Source organism: Pantherophis guttatus, chromosome 4 (assembly GCF_059756535.1).
Source record: "Pantherophis guttatus breed Tessera chromosome 4, ASM5975653v1, whole genome shotgun sequence".
NCBI lineage: Eukaryota > Metazoa > Chordata > Lepidosauria > Squamata > Colubridae > Pantherophis > Pantherophis guttatus.
In genome coordinates, this window is record NC_142066.1 from 152,576,753 (window position 1) to 152,598,470 (window position 21,718).

General features: G+C 43.4%; 1 protein-coding gene across 1 annotated transcript in view; it reads right to left on the minus strand.

Annotated features, from left to right (window-relative positions):
- Positions 1-21,317, minus strand: part of LOC117654807 (sodium channel protein type 5 subunit alpha-like) — a 391,184-nt gene extending 369,867 nt beyond the window's left edge. The window contains exon 1 of the mRNA XM_087893106.1: positions 21,033-21,317. The gene's annotated coding sequence lies outside the window, so the exon portion shown is untranslated. The remainder of the gene's footprint in view (positions 1-21,032) is intronic.
- Between the last annotated feature and the right edge of the window lie 401 nt (positions 21,318-21,718).

The window sequence follows — 21,718 nt, forward strand, 5'->3', positions numbered from 1 at the left end:
AGTCCACAAGTCTTAAAGCTGCCAAGTTTGAAGACCTCTGCTCTAGGGGTTGCTATGATTCGGATCCAAGTGTTGAGAAAGAGCAGAGTTGATGACCTCAAGGGTGCCTTTAGTATGATTATATAAAAAGGTTTTGTCTTCCCCTTCTGATGGATGTAGGAGACTGTCAGGTTGTACAGCGGTGGGGAGTACACATAGTCCTCGACTTACAACAGCTCATTTAGTGACCATTCAAAGTTACAACATCACTGAAAAAAGTGACTTATGACCACTTTTCACACTTAGGACCATTGCAGCATCGCCAAGGTCACATGATCAAAATTCAGACGCTTGGCAACTGACTCATATTTATGACGGTTGCAGTGTCCCAGGGGCAAGTGATGTCCTTTTGCAAACTTTTGACCAGAAGCAGTGGGGAATCCAGATTCACTTAACAACCATCTTACTAACTTAACAGCTACAGTGATTCATGATGGCAGGAAAGGTCGTAAAATGGGGCCAAACTCACTTAACAGATGTCTCACTTAACAACAGAAATTTTGGGCTCGTAGGTTGAGGACTACCTATATAGCAGGGGTGGATAGGCAAGGGGAAAGGCCACCGCGACATCCAGGGGCTGCAGACAGAAAAAGCTGGATAGTCCTACAAGCTTTGAACGGTTTTTAATCCAAGCAAATTTCAAAGGGCCCTTTTCCCTTCTGCGTGGGATCTGTGCCCACTTTGGCAGTCAGAGCTCAAATCAAGCAATCACTTGTCTTTTCGAGATTTCAATCAGCTTGTCAGCCCTGCACAGGGAATATTGAAGAAAGTTTTTTTTAAAAAAAAAATTAATCAGCCAGGAGGAGGAGGAGGAGGAAGATGGGAGAGGGGGAGGGGAAGGAGAAGGAGAAGAAGGAGGAGGGGGAGGGGAGGGGGAGGGGGAGGAGGAGGAGGAAGATGGGAGAGGGGGAGGGGAAGGAGAAGGAGAAGAAGGAGGAGGGGGAGGGGAGGGGGAGGGGGAGGAGGAGGAGGAGAAGGAAAAGGAGAAGAAGGGGGAAGGGGAGGGGAGGGGGAGGGGGAGGAGGAGAAGGAAAAGGAGAAGAAGGGGGAAGGGGAGGGGAGGGGGAGGAGGAGGAGGAGGAGAAGGAGAAGGAGAAGAAGGGGGAAGGGGAGGGGAGGGGGAGGGGAGGGGAGGGGGAGGGGGAGGAGAAGGAGAAGAAGGGGGAAGGGGAGGGGAGGGGAGGAGGAGGAGGAGGAGGAGGAGGAGGAGGAGGAGGAGGAGGAGGAGGAGAAGGAGAAGGAGAAGGAGAAGGAGAAGGAGAAGAAGAAGAAGAAGAAGAAGAAGAAGAAGAAGAAGAAGAAGAAGAAGAAGAAGAAGAAGAAGAAGAAGAAGAAGAAGAAGAAAAGACTGCTATTGACAATCTTTTATTGGGAAGCTCCATTCTCCATTCTGGTCTGATCTTCCGAGCTACCCTTCAAAGTACATGCAATCCACGACTTACAACAGCTCATTTAGTGACTGTTCTAAGTTACAAGGGTACTAAAAAAACTGACCTGTAACCATTTTTTCACACTTATGACCATTGCAGCATCCCCATGGTCACATGATCAGAATTCAGATACTTGGCAACTGATTCATATTTATGACAGTCACAGTATCCCAGGGTCACGTGATCTATGGGGAAGCCAGATTCATTTAACAACTGGGTTATTAACTTAACAACTGTAGTGAATCACTTAATAACTGTCTCGCTTAGCAACAGAAATTTTGGGCTCAGTTGCGGTTGTAAGCCAAGGACTCCCCGTACAGAAATTTTGCTTTGAAGCATCTCCTTCCTTAGAACCATTTCTGCCAGTGAAAGGGGTCGTCCCACTGAATCAAATATGGAAACTGTTTCCACCGTCAGCCAGAGTCTCCTTATGGAAAATGGTAGACCTCAACTTACGACTATTCATTTAGTGACCAGACAAAGAAGGCACTAAAGAAGATCAGACAGAAGACACCAAAAGCATCTATGGCCCTTACTGCAAATACTTACTCCCAGAAGTACGTGAATATCTGTCTAGTTTATTGATCTGCTACCAGGGCAAGTCTGAGAATAAATGAACAGATCAAAGAGATGCATCTTAAAAGAAAAGGAAGACAAAGACGGGAGACTCGAATCCAATCCTGCAGCTTCAGCAAGAGTCAAATTGGACATTGTACAAGATTCACAACCAGTTCAATCAGTAGAGGAGGGTAGTCCTGCTGGAAATGTTGCTCCGTAATTAGCTTTTTGGTTCTACCTCTTTATGCCTAGAGTTTCCTAGTCTCAATGAGAAACACACATCCGAATAGATTCACATGCTAACTACTTGGCTAACAGAGTAATCATGGTCTTCCAGGGAGCTAACCATTGTCTTAACTGGTTGTGTGAATCAGGCCATCAGTTGAGGCTGTAATGGCGAGGAGTTATATTTTGGAGCATAACTTGGCTTGTGAAAACAGGAGCTGTACTTTCTTGACCAAGACTGCTCTTATTCTTTGTTGCTTTATGGGCTTTTTGTACAAGGAACACAGAAGACATATTGTTTAGGGCAGTGATGGCTAACCTTTTTGCCATCGCATGCCAAAAGCTGGGGGAGTGCGGGGTGTTTACGTGCGTGCATGCCCACACCCATAATTCTAAGCGCCCTGCCCCCCCATGCATGCATGCGCAATCCCCACATTTCCCCCCCACCCGCTTTTGGCATGTGATGGCCCAGTAGGCCTGTTTTTTGCCCTTCGCAGGCTCCAGAGGCTTTCTAGGAGCCTGGGGAGGGCAAAAACAGCCTTCCCCACCTCCCCAGAGGCCCTCTGGAGGCCGGAAACAGCCCGTTTGCTGACTTCCGTTGGGCCCAGAAGGCCCAAAAATCAGCTGGCCAGCATGCGAATGCGTACTGGCGCTGAGCTACGGCAACGCTCGTGTGCCCATCAATATGGCTCAGCATCCACCGGTGGCACACGTGCCATAGGTTCGCCATCACGGGTATAGGGTCTTTTGCTCAAGCAGGGATCGGATTAGAAGACCTCCAAGGTCCCTTCTAGGCCTGTTATTCTATATTCTATGTTGGTCTGGGGGATTCTGGGAGTTGAAGTCCATGCATTAAATTTGCCAAGGTGGGAAACCCTGAATATTTATTTATTTATTTATTTATTTATTTATTTATTTATTTATTTATTTATTTATTAAATTTTTATACCGGCGCCTCTCCCTAAGGACTTGGGGCGATGAACAGCCAAAATTAAAAACACACAATTTTAAAGAACTACCTTAATAGAGAGCACAATATTTATCTGACACTTCTATTAGATTAGGATCTCAATATTTTTCTACGTTGTCCAGTTTGTTGTCTTCATTTATTCCATTCTAACTGCAGTAAAAAACTTGCCACTGTCTATGTTATTATTACTACAGTAATTTATTTTATATACAGTGGTCTTCAACTTGCAATCATTCATTTAGTGATCGTTGAAAGTTACAAATGGAAAAAAAAATATTTATGACTATTTTTCACACTTAGGACTGTTTTAGCATCTCCACATGATCAAAATTCAGACGCTTATCAACTGACTCACATTTATGACAGTCCCCTTTTGCAACCTTCTGACAAGCAGTCAATGGGGGAAAGGCGGATTCACTGAACAACCTCATGACTAAATTAACAACTGCAGTGATTCACTTAACAACTGTGGCAAGAAAGGTTGTAAACTGAGGCAAAACTCACTTAACAAGTGTCTTGCTTAGCAACAGGAATTTTTGGCCTCCGTTGTGGTCATAAATGGAGGATTACCTGTAATTGTATTATATTTTTAATCTACCTTTTGGTTTTAGTAATAACTGTAGATTTATTGCAGCGTCCTCTGGTCTAAAGGTCATAAGAGCCTGTAGTACAGTGGACTAAGCACTGTTATTAAGATCAGCTGCCTGCAATTACTGCAGGTTCGAATCTCGCCAGGCTCAAGGTTGACTCAGCCTTCCATCCTTTCTAAGGTAGGTGAAATGAGGACCCAGTTTGTGGGGGCAATAAGCTGACTTTGTATAAATATACAAAAGGATGAAGGCTATTGCTTAACGCATTGTAAGCCGCCCTGAGTCTCCGGAGAAGGGCGGCATATAAATCAAATTAAAAAATAAATAAATAAATAAATAAGGAAGGATTTGGCCCTGGTCTGGAGTTCAAGGTATTGTGCAAATCCAACCATTACCTCTTTAACTAGGATATCAACCACCATCACCCCCTACCCCAAATTAAGGTCACCTTGATGCCACATCAAGTTCCACCTGAAAGTCACAAAGACCAAATCCTTTTTTGTATAGCTTTTGTACATTAATCCATGGAAGGCATCCTGTTGACTTGAAGGTCTATGCTTGTTTGGAAGAGCTGGGAGCCTATCAGGTTTTTATCTTTGTAGCAGTTTGAGATGGTACCAAATACCTTTTGTGGGGCTGGGGGAAGCTGAGACTGTTTTGCTCCTTAAGTGATATTCCTCTATAGTTATTCCTCCAGCGAGTTGCAGCAGATTGAAGGAAAATAAGGTTTTACCATTAGCTCTATTGGAAGGACCTCTCTGTAGAATTCATTCTCTCCCTTAGAATGAATTCATTCTCACTTAAGAGAGTGTCATTGCAGGAGATGTGATGTAACTTCTAGTCTTGTGCCCAAGTTTGCTCATCCCCTCCACCCCCTGTGATTTTCTCCTTTTCCACGAATTCTTTCGGGAGTCCTTTATCAATGGGGGGCTGGGGGGGGGGCGACCTATGGAAAACGCATGTGGCGTTATTCTTCCCCCTTTTTATTCATTGGTTTTAATGTAGAATTTTTGAACGCAACAAAAGTATTAAAAAAATAAAGGAAGAAATGAAAGAAAAAAGAAAAAGGAAGGAAGGGAAGGAAGGAAGGGAAAAACAGAAGGAAGACTGGGAGGGAGAGAGAAGGAACAGAGGGTGGAAGAAGGAGAAGAGGGGAGGGGAAGGGAAGTAAGGGAAGACAGGATGGGAGGGAGAGAGAGAAGGGGAGAAGGAAGGGAAGGGAAGGGAAGCGAAAGGAAGATAGGAGGGAGGGAGAGAGAAGGAACAGAGGGCAGAAGAAGGAGGGGAAGAGAGGGCAGGAGAGGGGAAAGGGAAGGGAAGGGAAGAAACCAAAGGAAAGAGAGAGAGGAGGAACAGAGGGGAGAAGAAAAAGGGAGGAAAGGGGAGGAGGGAGGGGGAAGGGAAGAAATACGGGAGGGAGGGAGGGAGAGAGATGGAACAGAGGGTGGAAGAATGAGGGGAGGGAAGGAGAGGAGAGGAAAGAGGAGGGAAGGGAAGGGAGGGAGAGAGAGAGGAACAGTGGGCAGAAGAAGGAGGGGAGGGAGGAGGGTGGGGAAGGGAAAGGGGAGGGAGGGAGAGAGAAGGGTGGAAGAAGGAGGGCAGGGGAGGGAGGAGGGCAGGGGAGGTAGAAAGGGAAGGGAAGGGGAAAGAGAAAAGGAACAGTGAGCAGAAGAAGGAGGAGAGGAGAGGAGAGGGCAGAAGAGGGGAAAGGGAAGGGAAGGGAAGGGAAGGGAAGGGAAGGGAAGGGAAGGGAAGAAACCAAATGATAGATAGGAGGGAGGGAGAGGAGGAATAGAGGGGAGAAGAAGAAAGAGAGGAAAGGGGAGGAGGGAAGGGAAGGGAAGAAAGATGGGAGGGAGAAGGAACAGAGGGCGGGAAAAGGAGGGGAGGGGAGGGGAAGGGAGGAGCGAGGGGAGGGGAAAGGAAAGGGAAGGGAGAGATAGAGAAGTAACAGAGGGCAGAAGAAGGAGAGGAGGGGAAAGGGAAGGGAGAGAGGGAGGGAGAGAGAAGTATCAGTGGGCAGAAGAAGGAGAGGAGGAGAGGGGAGGGGAGGGGAGGGGACGAGGGAGGGGAGTGGAAAGGGAAGGAGAGGAAGGGAGAGAGGAGGAACAGAGGGAGAGAAGAAAGGGAGGAGAGGGGACGGAAGGGGAAGGGAAGAAACGTAAGAAAGGATGGGAGGGAGGGAGAGAGAAGGGAAGAAGGAAAGGAAAGGAAAGGAAAGGAAAGGAAAGGAAAGGAAAGGAAAGGAAAGGAAAGGAAAGGAAAGGAAAGGAAAGGAAAGGAAAGGAAAGGAAAGGAAAGGAATATAAGTATAAACATAAGAAATGAGTACGAATAAACGGGGACAGTAGGATAGGGACGGTAGGCACGCTGGTGTGCTTATGCATGCCCCCTTACAGACCTCTTAGGAATGGGGGGAGGTCCACAGTAGACAGTACTTTTTCTCCTGCCACTTTAATTCTTTTTGATCCCCAAATCAAAAAAAATCATCAATTTAGTCATTTCTTCTTTCAATATAAAGTCCATAAAAGACCTTGTAACTGCAACAAGATTATTGTATGCACAATGGAAAAACAATGAAATTCCCACAGTTGAAGGAGACTTTGTGAAAAATGTCAGAACTGGCTGAATTGCCAAACTGACCTGTTTGGTTAGAGACAAAACAAGAAGTACTTTTATTTAAAAAAAAAAAATCTGAAATATTTTATGGACTTTTTGCTGAAAGAAGGAAAAGGGGAACTGATGGTGTATGGATCTGAAGATTAAGAAAATTAAACAAGGATGTGAACAAAGGGCTTTATAAAATATTTAGAAAGAGAAAGGAAAATAACACAATTGTTGAATAAAAGGTCTTGAAGTCTATATTTCTTTTAACTTTCCTTTTTTTTTTTCCTTGCCCTTTTCTGGTTTTCTTTCCCTTTTTTAATTTGTCTTTTATTATACTAAAATTCTTAATAAAGATAAATAAAGTTCAGATAAGGTTTCCAGCCTTTAAAAAAAAAAAAAAAAACCCTATTTTCCTCTGACCTGGCATTATTCTTCTCTACCCAGAAGGAGCCGCTTGGACTTTGCAAATTTTTCTCCCGCAGGCAGATTGGGGGAGCTGCAACTCACATAACAGCTTTCAACAATGCAAGCCTTGCTCTTAATTCCGAATGTTGTCAGCCAGCGAGCCGTGTCGGCATTTTCCAATGACGAATAACGCACCTGAAGAGATCCGTCTGATTTATACATTCTTTCAGGGCCCCTTAATAGTGGTTTACTGGGACTGATCAGGCAAAAGCAGGAAAAGGAATTTTTGCACAACAAAAATCTATCCAGTCTATCCTGGATATTACTGGGCTGATACTCAGCACCATAGTTACACCTGAGCAAGCAGGTGAGGCCAGCGTCTTCCAAATGGGGCTACTCAAAAAATAGTGATTCAATTCCCCAAAGAATGGAGGGCTGGCAAAATGGTTATTTGGTCATTATTTATATCCTTCCTTTGATTATTTTGATAAACAACTCAAGGCTGCGGACATATCTAGTACTCCTTCCTCCTATTTTTTTTTTTTCTCCAAAACAACAATCCAGTGAGGTGAGTTGGGCTGAGAAAGAGAGTGAATGGCCCAAAATCACCGAGCTGGCTTTCATATTTAATGTGGGACTAGAACTGGGCCTGGTGGCTCAGCAGACTGATAGCATTGTGATTAAGACCAGCTGCCTGCAATTACTGTAAGTTCGAATCTCGCCAGGCTCAAGGTTGACTCAGCCTTCCATCCTTTCTAAGGTAGGTAAATTGAGGACCCAGTTTGTGGGGGCAATAAGCTGATTTTGTAGAAATATACAAAAGTATGAAGGCTATTGCTTAACGCATTGTAAGCCGCCCTGAGTCTCCGGAGAAGGGCGGCATATAAATCAAATTTTTTAAAAAAATTTTTTTAAAAAACTCACTGTCTCCTGGTGATTGGCTCCTAATCACTCAATTGGCTTTGATGCCAAAGGCGGAACCAGAACTCACTATCTCCTAGTGATTGGCCCAAAGTCACCCAGCTGGCTCTCATGCTAAAGGTGGGACTAGAACTCACCGTCTCCTGGTTTGTAGCTGGGTGCCTTAACCACTAAACCAAACTAGCTCCCTGTTTAATTTTATAGTTTTGGTGTTATACATTGTTTAAACTTTTAACTAGCATGTATACTTTTTTAAAAAAAAATAATTTATAGAAAATTTTGAATTTGAGCCACCCAGAATTATTTATGAGCAGTTATATGAACATTTTTCATAAAATAGATGAAAGAGAAAGAGAGAGAGAGAGAGAGAGAGAGAGAGAGAGACAACTGAGTGGTCTTCGAATGGTGATGGGATCCCAGTGCTGAATCCCTTCTGGGCTGCAATTAATGGACTTCTAATTTTATGCTTCTCTCTGGGGGGTTTTTTTCCCCCCTAAAGCAACTCTCAGCAGCAAAAGATCAAGGCCGTTTTCCCATTTTTCCATTTGCCAGCAATCCTCCTTTCACCCAAAGGAGCGATCCAATACAGTTATTTGTTTATTTGCAGTGTACTTACCATCCAGCAGCCAAGTATTTTCCGGACAGTGTTTTTCCAAGGGGTTGTGTGAAGAGGAATCCTTTTGTTTTGGCACTCCGTTCTTCTTAGACGGCAATTCCAACCCACTCCACAGAATGGGGAGAAGGAAGCAGATGTTCCCAAAGCAATAAATGTAATTCATGCAAGTGAGCCAAACTCCATATGCTCCATGGAAAAGCAGCTCAGCAAGTGGAAAACATCCCTAACTACCCAAGTTTTGCTCATACACACCCACACACACACACAAGGAAGCCAATGCTGTAAACATAGAAGTGTTGAGGGTACACATATTAAGACTGTTTGGAGATTCATTTCAAACTATTCTGCATTGGATCTAAAGATTTTTTCCCAACTGATTCTGAATCCAGATTGTCATTTCTGTTCAGAGATCTTTTTTTTCCCCCAAATGGTTCAGCTCCATTTTTCAAACCAAATTGAAAAGTTGGCCCAGATGTTGCATCAGCCACAGAGGCAGACTACACACACACACACACACACACACACACACACACACACTTGCCTGCACCAAAAAAAAAAACATTACAGATAAGCTCAGCTGACAACAGTTCACATGTGACCATTCAAAGTTACAAAAGCACTGCAAAAAAGTGACTTATGACCACTTTTCACAACTGTTGCAAGCATCCCCATGGTCATGTGATCAGAATTCAGACACTTGAGCAACAGTCTCATAGTTATGACGGTCGCGGTGTCCCTGGGCCATGGGATCTCCTTTTGCGACCTTCTGAGAAGCAAAGTCAATAAGGAAGCCGCTAAACAGTTCTGTTGCTAACTTAACAACTGCAGATATTCACTTCACAAGCATGGCAAGAAAGAACATATATTGGGGCAACTTAACAACTGCCTCGCTTAGCAACAGAAAGTTTGAGCTCAGTCGTGGTCATAAATCGAGGACTACCTGTAATTTACACTTTCTTGGCTAATAGAATGGCAGAGTATAAGGCAGGGCATTTTGGGCAGTTTAAAAGGAAACTTAGAAAATAATAATAAGTAAAACTTAGCCTACGAAGCAAACACCTAGGACAGAAAATAATCATCCTTCCTGGAAACACACGAGACAGCTCAGCAACAGATTCTGGAAAGCAACTGCCCCCCAAAAATGGAAGAGATGCTACAGAGAAATTCCAGCCTCTCTGATAACCGACGGCTGCGATGCCTCCAAGCTTCAGAAATTAGTTCCGATACAGAAAAATTGTCCCCAGGGAGCCAAGCACATGCTGACGGGTGTCACGGGTGCAGGGGCAGGCCATAATTTTCTTTAAGCAGCTGACCGTATAAAGGCTCTTGAGCAATGACCATGGAGTGCTGTGTTTGGAGGAGGTTAAAAAGAAAAAGAAGAAAAAAGCTAGCATTGGCTAAAGCCAAGCTGCAGAAAGCAGCAGCCCCTAAACTTCCTCCACATCCGGTAAGTTTGTTAGGTCGATTTATATAATGTCTTTTCAATGTTACTAAAGGAGAAAGTTAATAAGGAAGGCCCCCTGATACGAGATACAGATTGACAGAGTTCGTGGGGGCCCTAGAGGTCTTATAGTCCAGCCCGTTGATTGAGCAAGAGAAACTACATCCCTGTCAACCTCAACCTTTTCTTCACCATGGACCCCCTCTTTGAATACCTTTGGTGGCCATGGACCCCCAAGACTTAAGATCTTAAGAGCCTAGTGGCGCAGCAGACTAATAGCCTGTTATTAACATTCAGCTGCCTGCAATTACTGCAAGTTCGAATCTCGCCAGGCTCAAGGTTGACTCAGCCTTCCATCCTTTCAAAGGTAGGTAAAATGAGGACCCAGATTGTGGGGGCAATAAGCTGACTTTGTATAAATATACAAAAGTATGAAGCCTATTGCTCAACGCATTGTAAGCCGCCCTGAGTCTCCAGAGAAGGGCGGCATATAAATCAAATTTAAAAAATTTAAAAAAAATTAAATCATAACATTTCTTCAAACCTTCACGGACCCCCTGGGACAACCTCATGCCCACCCCCAGGGATCCACGCACCACAGGTTGAAAACCACTTCACTACACCATTCCAGATAAGTGGCTCTTATTCTTTATGTTGTTATTTTTTTTAATTATTTTTAGAGAGTAAAAAAGGTGACAATATAGGCAAATGCTGTGTTCAGAAGTGATTCCACAGCCCCCCAAGGCAGGCAGCCTCAGTTGCCAGTCACCCCAAAGGGTTAAAATGGTGCCTGGGAGCAAGGCCACCATGTTTCTGGACCGTGTCCATCACACCACAGCCATTTTGTGAGAGCGCTCACAAGAGAAGCCCAGATATGTCCTCTCAAAGAAATGAACAAGTCCATCTCCTGCTTGTGGGGAGCCTAGAAAATTCTTCTTGGGGGTCTGTGGGATGTGAGATAACTTAAGATTATGAGATAGTAAGCCATTCTGGATAGCAAGATGGGCAGCAAATAAATTTGAAAAATAAAATAATAAAGTAGAAAGTAAAGTGAATAGAATAGAATAGAATAGAATAGAATAGAATAGAATAGAATAGAATAGAATAGAATAGAATAGAATAGAATAGAATAGAATAGAATAAAAACAGGGCTGCAAAAATCCAGAGCTCACTAGAGGGCAGCTGAGAGATACAGGAAACTTTAGCTGCCATCTAGTGGTCATCAAGTTTTTTTCAACCCATATTAGACCTTATATTCCCAAACTATGTTTTTTATACTATTAAGAGATAAAGACCTAATGGACATAAAATGCTTTCTGTGGTTTGGTTTCAGTTTAGTTGGTTTCTATCCCTAGACTGTCCTCCCTGCTCGACAGTTGAATCGGATTGATTGTAGTTGAGTCAATACACCAAGGTTAAACTAAAGTTAAGTGATACATGAGTCCAGCCAATAAGCTTTTAGATAGGTTCAACCTCTTCATTCCAGTCTTCCTTGGTCCCTGTTTTCTGCAAAAGTCAACCATTACGCTACATCACAAAACTCTATGGTAAGTATTTTCACCTTAACTCTAAGGAAGATGGTTTTTATCTTTGTGTGTGCATATGGATTACCCTTTTCTCCATCCTGTTGACCAGGACCATCCACAGAAGAAGTAAAAAACATAAAGATGGAGTCCACATGTTTAAAATCCCACCTCCTTTTTACAACTATTTTACATGCAACACATTTATATCACTAATTAAATCATAATTAAATACATTTAAATACTGTCACAACTGCCAACTTTTTTATTGCCCTTTTGAACACCAAAAAAGAGGGAGTCAAGCTATTCTCCAAAGCATCTGAAGGCAGGACAAGAAGCAATGGATGGAAACTCATCAAGGAAGGAAGCAACCTAGAACTAAGGAGCAATTCTCTGACAGTGAGAAGAATTAACTCAATGAAACAACTTGCCTCCAGAAGTTAATGCTCCATCAATGGGGGAATTTAAAGAAGAGATTGGACAGCTATCTATCTGGAATTGTATAGGCTTTCCTATTTGAGAATAGGACTCAATAGGGGGTTGGACTAGAAGACCTCTGAGGTCCCTTCCAACACTGTTATTCTGTTATTCTGAATATCCTTGCTTCTATTCTTCTAATTCCAATTCCATCACGTTTTTTTTTTCAATTAAAACTCAACAAAAAAATCTTAAAAACCATTTATTCTGGACCATCCTTGGACAGGGAACTTATATTCTTATCCTCAGCATAATTTTTCCCTTTCTTCTGAACTAGTAACATCAGTTCCTTTGAAGGAATCAACATATTCATCCAGTAACAGCAGGAAATTCAATATTACTTGATTTCTATTATGTTTAAAAACTGTCACTCAACAAGATAAGTAAAGGAAAAGACAATGGCCTCTGAATAAGTTTGGTTTTAAAACATCATCTAACCAGGGGTCTCCAACCTTGGAGAGCATCTGCCAGGCTTAAAATTGCCAAGGTTGGAGACTTCTGATCTACACACATGGCCAGTGCGAGAGTTGAGACAAAATCAGGACTTTTACTATTTCAAAGTGACATTTCATTGGAAATGTTTCTGGTTCTTACCTTGTACCCTCTTCTCCACACCCACTGTTCCCTGCAGGCTTCAGGGTCCATCATGAAAATTAAGGTCTCTCACCTGTCAGTCTAACTCGAGATGGTTTTCTCCAGAGAAATTTCTCCAGGGAATACGAATGAAAGAACAGAGTGGAAAACACTATATTCAGTTTGGGATCTATCAATTGGTGTGAGCTGCAAGGCACACGGAGGAGAAGGAAAAGAAGTAATCCAGCTCTGATCTGGAGTCCTTGTACACCTGGAGGGGCTTCATATATGTCATGATGCGGGTTTAGTTAGTTTTGGCCTAATTTGTTGTGTGAAACACAGCTGTTGCAATGTGTAATCTTCATTCATGATGGTTTCACAGAGCCTATCTCAACTTTGGAGCGCTCCAAATGTTTTGACTTCAAGTTCCAGGATTCTTAGCAGTGGACATCCTGGTTAAGGAATTCTGGGAAATGAATTATATACAGAATAACAAGGTGGGAAGGGACCTTGGAGATCTTCTAGTCCAACATCCCTGCTCAAATAGGAGACCCCATACCATTTTAAACTAATGGCTATCCAGTTTCTTCTTGAAAATCTCCAGTGATGGAGCACCCAACTTCTGGAGGTCAGTCTTTCTATTAATTAATTGTTTTCACTGTCAGGAAGTTTCTCCTTAGTTCTAGGTTGCTTCTCTCCTTGATTAGTTTCCATCCATTACTTCTTGTCCTGCCTTCAGGTGCTTTGGAGAATAGGTCGACCCCCTCTTCTTTGTGGCAGCCCTTTAGATATTGGAAGACTGCTATCATGTCTCCCCTATCCTTCTCTTTGTTAGACCAGACATATCTTTTTCCTGCAACTGTTCTTCATATATTTTAACCTCCGGTGCCCTAAATCATTTTTGTTGCTCTTCTCTGCATTTTTCCTACAATCAACATTTTTGGAAGATGTGCCAGTAGAAGACATCTGTTCCAGAACGCAGATGTGAGTTCAGCCAATTATGGTTTCTAGCATATACGTACATGTTTAAGGTAGGTGTTAATCCAGCCATTTCATGATAAGAAACCTAGGTTTATTCTCAGAAAATAAGTCTCAGTCATCCACTAGGTGGCCAGGAACAAATGGCCACCTAGTGGATGGCTGATGAAAACATGAAGCTAACATGGTTTTGGCTGAGTCACTTCCTGTCAGTCTAGCCTACCTAACCAGATTGCTATGAAGATAATGTGGGATGTGCCTTTCTGAATTTGTTAGTATTTTAGTAGTATTTTTCCCCGTGAGCTACTGCAAAGAATAATGCAAAATATGGAATTGCAATGCTGTATTGTGAAACCCTAGAAAAGCTCAGTTCAAGACAACCAAATCTAGGCTGTAGATACTCAGTTAGCCACTAGAGAGCAGCATAGAGATGCAGGAAATTCATATTCTTTCCAGCCATCTAGTGGTCACTTTATTTATTTTACTTACATATATACATACATACATACATACATACATACATACATACATACTTATATATATATGTGTGAAGATGTGTGTGTGTGTGTGTGTGTGTGTGTGTGTGTGTGTATGCATCTGCCCAACTCACAAACTCTGGACAGCTTACAACATTTAAAAATCCACCATAAAAACCTCACCCCATGCCTCATGGCACCAACCACACAATCAAATGAACCTCTTGATCATTTGCGGTCCCTATGACTGCTGAAAAATCCCACTTTTGGGTGGGGGAGCTTTTGGAAAAGCAACAGAGTGGGAGCCAACCTTACCTCAGGGGGAATGACATTCCATAAAGAAGGGGCCACCATTGAGAAGGCCGCATCAGATGTACATTCCCTAATCTATAGAACCGGTAACAAGCTCTGCCTTTCCACCCTGGTGGGTTGAGTGGATGTAATAGGGGAGAGGTGGTCCTTCAGATAGCCTGGCCCCAAGCCATGGAGGGCTTTAGGGGTAATAAACAGCACCTTGAGTTGCACCCAGAAGAAGACGAGACTTGGATATCTACAGCCAAGATCCGGTGGCCCTGCCTCAATAGTCACAAGTTCTGGCTGCAACAGTTCACCTAAATATGAAGCCATATAGTAGTTGAAAACAACACAACCATTCATTTAGTGACCATTCGAAGTTATAACAGCACTGAAAAAAAGCGACTTATGATTGGTTTTCAAACTTACGACTGTTGCAGCATCCCCACGGTCCCACGATCAAAATTCCAAAATTTGGCAAAAGGCCTGCCTCTATGATGGTTGCAGTGTCCCCGGGGATCATGTGATCACTTTCCCAGCCAGCTTTGGATAAGCAAAGTCAATGTGGGAAGCCAGGTTCATTTAATGACCGCATGATTCACTTAACAACTTGCAGTAATTTGCTTAACAACTGTGGCAAAAAAAAGGGGGGCCATTAAAAGGGACACAACAACTGCCTTGCTTAGCAGTGGAAATTTGGGGATTTGGTTGTGGTCATAATAAGCCTTATGAAACTGCCACATTAGAATGTACTCATAATTATAACTCGCCACTTTCTTTTCATAAAATTTCTCCTGAAAAAACTTCCCCCCCTGTTGCACAACACCCCACCCAAAAAGGGATGGGACTTTTGACATGTTGATCATGTGGTGACTTTTCTGCATAGACACTCCCACTACAGAGTGCCTAATCACAAATAACCAGCCTCACTTGTAGCCCAGACCAGCTATTCTACATTCTGCATTCTACCAGGGCTCTCTCTTTGCTCAAACCAATCTTTTCACTGTGGTTTTTGCCAAGGGGAATTGGATGAGGCTGGTCTTGGGTTCAGTTGCACCCAGCAGGTTCTGACTGAGTCTGAATGCAGACTCGAACCCACTTCTCTCTGGTTGATAAAACTTCTCAATCTTTTCCATCTGGCTTTGAAATCTGGCTGCTCAAAAAGCAACCATTAAAAAGGCACCCAAATAACAACTCAATGAGCCTTCTGATGGAATAGCAAAACATATTTAGATTCCTCTACTTACTAATGCTATTTTTTTTTTAAGTTCTTTTCCACCCCTGAATTCTACTCCTAAATCAGTCCTTGAGGACTATACCCTTTCCCCATTCTTTGCTTGGATATAAACAAATATATCTTTTCATTTTTTTTAATACCATCATTTGTTAAAATATACACACATTCCCCCCACCCCATTTAATACAACTTCAGGAAGTATTAGTTATGTGGGTTGAAAAATCCAAAATGTGCTTTATTGCAGACAAAAATTAGTTCATGCATGAAGCAAAAGATGCCAGAAAATCAAAAGTTTTGCAAATGTTACAACAAATTTTCCCCTCATTTCCTGTTCTGCACAATTATTGTTCATACTGGAATCTCTTATATACTTTATTCAGCAGCTAAGTGGATTTCTAACATACAAACACATCAAATATATACACATATCAACATTTTTGTTCATGTCAAAGTTTGCTTTGAAACCACAGAGCCAGATCTGGAGAGAACTAGGCTGTGTAGATATGAGAAAATTAAAAATACTAACAAGAATAATGAAGACATGAAATATTCAGAGGCTTCCTCAATGTACATTACATTATGTTAAATTATAAAAATATACATAACCTGCGGCTGAAAACTGATTTCTGGGTAATGCAAACATTATGTGTGCAGATTAGGAGACAGGATCCATTCGCTTCTATATCCAAAACTGAACTTAAGCAATATAAAGTTTTCAGGCAAACTGAACGATTAAAGCTGTTAACCAAGAGCAAACCATTTTGTTGTAGAAATTGTCATACAGAACAATAATTTGCATGAGAAGTAATTTGCATGAGGAAACCAGATAAGGGGTTAAAGTCTCCTATTTAAATATATGAATACATTCACAAGAAAGCAAAAATAGTAGCACTCCGACTCAGTTCCTGATTTTCAGTTTGCTCAGACCCAACATCATATTATTCAGTTTACTGGCATTCTCCAGACTGGGAGAATCTGGAGGGATAGCAATTCCCATAATCCCCAGCCAGCATCATCTTTGCTGCCTTCTGCTCTATTTAAAGAATCTCAACCAAGGCTGATGTCTTCAGCATGATGCTGTTGATCTAACCTAAGCAGCAGATTTTGGGTTGGGGCTGGAGGGTGGGTTGCCTCTTCAGTATTCCCATCATTTTAAAACTGGTTTGCAGAAGGAAGGGATGTCTAAAGCATTTTGTTGAAGAACCCTAGACTAAAGTCTGTTGTGTTCCCTGGCTTTGAGACACTTTCAGGGATCAACTTTGTGATGCTGGGAGAGTTTAACAGAATAACAAAACTTCTAGAGGCAAGCTATTTCACTGGTTAATTGTTCTCACCGATAGGAAATTTCTCCTTCGTTCTAGGTTGCTTCTCTCCTTGATAAGTTTCCATCTGTTATTTCTTCTCCTGCCATCGGGCCTTTGCAAAATAGGTTGACCCCCTCTTCTCTCTGACAACCCCTCAAATATTGGAATACTGGTATCAAGTCACCCCTACCCCTTCTCTTAGTTAGACTAGACATACCCAGTTCCTACAATTGTTCATTATATGTTTTAGCTGCCAGCCCCCTAATCATCTTTGTTGCTCTTCTCTGCACTTTTTCTAGGGTCTCAAGATTTTTATTTTTTGTACTGTGACTACAACTGGATTCAGTATTCCAAGTATGGTCTTACCAAGGCAGAAAAAGACCGCACTTTAAATACTGCATCCAGTTTGCATCCTAAAACATATGGAATGTGCAGATTTTAAGCAGTTTATCCAGTTATGCAATTTTCAAGAAATAATGAACAAATACAATGGCTGTTAGGCCATAGATATCAGTATTGCTGTATTGCTCAGAGTAGGTTTAACCAACCTACATCTCAGCCACATCTTCAATATCAACAGAAAACTTGCAATTCTTATTTTAGGAGCACCCCAAAATACCATATAAATTGGTCCTTCTTCAACCCTTAAAATGCATTCTTTCCCCAAGAAGTTAATTCACACATTCAGTAACCAAGTTAGGGAGAAACAGCTTTTATATATTTGTATCACAGGAAATGAGGGGAGATAGGGAATTTTCCATAGCCCTTAAAGATATAAATACTGTATTGAAATGTATAAGCAAATCCAGAAGGGTAACCCATGGTTGGGGCTGGGTGCCAGCCACCATTAAACAATCATGAGTTCACTTAAATTTCTCCATCACTTAAATATTCTCAGCTTTGCAAAGTGCATAAAAAGCTATTAGCCTAGAAGGATTGTTACTAATCTGCCTGGTTATATATTCCCCATTAGCCAGTGATGGTACCAAAAACAGGGAGGAGCAGATTTCTTTCTACAGGCAGACCTTAACACTAATTCTATGGAGATCTGGGTTCAGTTCCTACCTCAGTCTCGGAGTTTTCAGGGCAATCTTGAGTCAAACAGCAATTTTCCTTATCCCCTCAACAAGAAATAAAAATAGGCAAAGTTATTGGGTTTATACTATATTGAGCAGCTGAAAGAAAAATAGGATCAGCTAAATCGAATAAACCATAATAAAGATGCTTTGTTCCTTTTTACTGCTCTTGGACTCTTCTGAAACGGGGATGAAAAATAAGGAGAAAATTAGTTGCCAATAACTACTCATCCTCCATGCACATTTAATAAGTGTATACGGTTACTTTTTCTAGCGTCTATCCCATCTGTCCTCATTTTATCATCCCAACCATCCTGTGAAGTACATTAATCGTGCATAATTGGCCCAGTGAAGTTTATAGCCTGCATGGGAATTTAATCTCATGTTCCTGTCTGGCCGACTAATCATTACATTGCCCTGGGAAGGGGGGTACATGCGGAAGGCAGAGTCATATTTTCAGAATGCCAACTCTGTCCCTTTTGCATATGCATTTTGATAACAATTTGACACTCAAAAGTAGTGGAGTTTATATCGTGACAACTTGACACAGCTTTTGTCAATCTGATAAAAGCTATTGATCTTGAGGATGTCACTGATTAGTTTCCTTTCCAGCTTTGTGGCTCCGAACAGCATAATAAACATGCAAACATGTGCAAAGAAGCACAATCAATGGCTCTAAGAGTACTTCTCATTTTTAATTCTTTCTTGGGTGGCCCCAAATGTTTTGCTCAGGATAAAAGGCATCATGTTTGCTAATTATTTGCTAAACATTAAAAAAAATGGGGAAAGTGAGAGAGGGATAGAAAATAGTTTCCTTATAAAAGTGCACATGTAATTATCTCTTAGATGTCATGTGAGTTAATATTATTCCTCGCATTAACTCTGACCTGCCAGGTTGAACCAATTCAAGCTTTCATGCTGAAATCTTTTCTTGCGCAGCTCTAAAAATATCTCAACTCCTACCCAGGCCAGTATTTCAGTGAGTAATAAAAACTGGTCGTCTAAATAAACAGGATGGGATGCAAACAGGGTTAGAAGAAGAGGAAGGGGAAGGACAAGAAATGACAACCATTGTTTTTCCAGAATCAGGGTGCAAAAAGTACAGCCAAGATCCAGACTGGATCAGCCAAAATAAATGGTGTATTGGGTGGGCATTTGGAGAGACATTGGGGAGGTTTGACTCTCAAAATGGAAGCTTTAAGACCTAGAGAAGATTAGGAGGCTCATTTCAACCCTTGAGGCTCCTTTCCCAAACAGTGCTGGCTTAACCCAATTCAGGATATGGCCTGGAAAATGCCACATAGTCTTGGCATCTTTGATTCCCAAGCAGCCAGGAGTTTCCTTTCCCCTTTTGCTTTGCAAAGGACCTCCAGACCAAGCTTTTTTTCTCTCCCAGCACAACCTGGAGGTGCTTTGCTTTGACTTCCCCAGGAATTAAGAAATGACTTCTTAGTTCTGCAGCATCAACCCAGGAACACGTTTCTTCTACTACCTGATTCCTCCACACCTGGATTGGCCTTTGAGCTATTTACAGGTGTGTTTCATGTTTTGAATTGATGCCTTTTGTCCTGCCTTTATAAGTAACTCAAAGGGGTGAGCATACCTGATACTCCTTCTTCTCCTGTTTCCCCCCAAAATAACTGTGTGAGGTGGGTTAGGTGAGAATGACTGGCACAAAGTCACCCAGTGGCTGCCCTACCTAAGGAAGGACTAGAACTCACCATCTCCTGGTGGTTGGTCCAAAATCCCACAGCAGGCTTTTCTGTCTAAGCCAGCACTTTTCCCCACTACACCCAACTGACTCTGGACTGTAGCTCCATCTCTATCCAGGCCCAAAACACGGATCAGTTTTTACGTGTTGAGAAATATTCGCCTTCTGTCTCCCTGCCTCCTCCCCCCACCCCTCTTCTCTGCCAGCCAGGCCAGTTTAGGACGGGGTCGGACACAGGGGAAGATTTCTCTCTGTGTGTGTGTGTGTGTGTGTGTCTCGGTGGCTTCCGAAGAGACAGAGCGGGAGAGCGGATTTCAGCACCAAGGTCAGCGCTTGGGGTTTTAAAAATAAAAGAATAGAAGTGCCAGCGACTCACTCTGCCCGCATCATTCTTGAAATATCGTTGAAACTGGACATGTGCCTGTTGAAGACATTTGTGGGTCTGTTTATTTTTAGTGTTGACAAATCCTCTTTGGATGCTGCAGTGTTTATACCGCTAGAAGCCCTGTCTTTCGGGAGTTACTCATCAATCTTGCAGGGAATCAAACTGGATCCTTCAGCCTTTTTAAAAACTCGACTCGAAGGGGGGAAAAAATCAACGGGGAGCGGAGGAAGGGTTAAAAAGAAAGCATGAAAAGCTTAGGCCAAAATGCCCTGGATTTCTTCCATCAGACACTTATGCTCAAATTATTAGGGGGAAGGGAGACTCTAAACCTGTTGCTCAGGTTTAACAAAAGGTCAGTTGGCTGTCCTCTAGTTTCCTCAGTTTCCATCTTCAAGAAAATAAAATAAAATCGGAACTCTAGTTTGCTTTCATCTCCACTGTTCAACGCACTCCGATAGGCTTACGGTGCGGAAGGGAAAAGGCTTATCTACATTCACCCCAAAATGATGATTTTGATTTTGATGATAAATTATTTTGGAGGAGAGGTAACCTTAACCAGCCTGAATCTTAGGAAGACGCATTGCTCCCTGTGGTGGAGCTCTAGATTCTGAGTCTTTTGAAAAGGAGGAATATATGAATTAAACGTCTTTTGTGGAGGCGGCCCAGAAGGCTCAATCCCTAAACCGGCCAGGAAGAGGGCAGGTATCATTCAATTTTTTTTTTTCCAAAAGTCGTCGACTGAAACCAATTTAAAATTCTCCCCTTCCCTCTTTTCTCTCATAGCAGGCAGCTTCGTCTTTGGAATCCGCTCGATCGACGGGCGAGTGATTCAAACTTGGCCGTCTTGCCATCCCTAAATTTCCTGTCGGGTTTGGAGACCTGGCGGAGAAGGATCGACAGCGTCCCCTTTTTCCGCAGGTTACTTTCGCTTGAACGCTGGTCTTAAATCAGCCCTAGAGGCTTCTTTCCCTCTGGGCAAGTCAGAAAAATTCAGTGGCGCGTTTCCTCCGAAGAGAACCGACCAGATAAGGAGGCATTTAACTTGCCAGCCGCCGGAGCAAACTTTTGAATCAGCCGGGAGACGATTGGGGAACGCCGCGGCGAAGCCCGCTTCTCGGGTCTTCCCCGCTCTCCAGGAACAACCCTCTGGCCCCTCCAGGAAGGTCTCCCTTCCTGCGAACAAGCTCCGCACTTACCGCTTTTCTCCGACTCCAAGACAGGCGGACTTCCAGTGGGCTGGGCGACTTTCGCCAAGCCGGGCCAATAGTTCCACAGCGCTCTAAGCAGTCTGTCCGCTCGCTACCGCGCCTCTGGCCCTCGGCATGCTGGACGGCGGGTTGCCCTCCCTGGTGGGATGTCGAGAGACCAACCGGCTGCCCGTCGGACTGTCTGGCTGCTGGCTCGCCGGCTGGGTCCAAAAAGGGAAGAGAGAGGCGGGGATCTCCTCACGCGCCGCCTCTTTCGCGCCGCGCTCTTTCTGCGCCCTGCCCGCCCGCCCGCCGCCCCCTTCGCAGGGCGCCCCGAGCGCTCCGGCGGCGCTGCAGCTGGGAGGCAGCGGCCCCTGGCGGCCTCTTGCCGCTGGCGCCCGCCCGGCCTGTTTCTCAGCCCCCACCCCAGCCCAGCTCGCCCTGGCACGGAGGAGAGGAGCAACCAGCGGCTGGATAAAACTTTGGAGGCGCCGGCGAGGTGGACGCGCGCGCCCTTCGGAGTTCTGAACCCCGCCTTCGCGAAGAAAGGAGGAATGCCACCCTCGGGCAAAGGTGGGCAGCGGGATCGAACCCGAACCTTGAAGTGGCGGAGGCTGGGGTCACCCTCAACTCGGCAGCTCGATCCGGGAGCCGTCGCGCGGAAGGGAGCATTGGCTTGATCGCCTGCGTTTAAC